Source organism: Mizuhopecten yessoensis, unplaced genomic scaffold (genome assembly GCF_002113885.1).
Source record: "Mizuhopecten yessoensis strain PY_sf001 unplaced genomic scaffold, ASM211388v2 scaffold175, whole genome shotgun sequence".
Lineage (NCBI taxonomy): Eukaryota > Metazoa > Mollusca > Bivalvia > Pectinida > Pectinidae > Mizuhopecten > Mizuhopecten yessoensis.
The window spans coordinates 705-927 of record NW_018403415.1 but is presented as its reverse complement, the minus strand read 5'-3'; the positions used below and the strand labels follow the sequence as shown (position 1 = coordinate 927).

At 42.6% G+C, this 223-nt stretch overlaps 1 long non-coding RNA gene across 1 annotated transcript in view; it reads right to left on the bottom strand.

Annotated features, from left to right (window-relative positions):
* The window catches only part of LOC110456943, a 4,814-nt gene extending 4,611 nt beyond the window's left edge, over positions 1-203 (bottom strand). The window contains exon 1 of the long non-coding RNA XR_002463649.1: positions 14-203. This is a non-coding gene — a long non-coding RNA (uncharacterized LOC110456943). The remainder of the gene's footprint in view (positions 1-13) is intronic.
* Positions 204-223: the final 20 nt, after the last annotated feature.

Here is a 223-nt window from a genome sequence, read left to right as displayed (position 1 = left end):
CCTTACTCTGTACTCTATATATCACACACCCCTTACTCTGTCCTCAATGTATCACACACCCCTTACTCTGTCCTCAATATATCACACCCCCTTACTCTGTCTCAATATATCACACACCCCTTACTCTGTCTCTATATATCACATACCCCTTACTCTGTCCTCTATATATCACACACCCCTTATCCTGTCCTCTATATATCACACAACCCTTACTCTGTCCTCA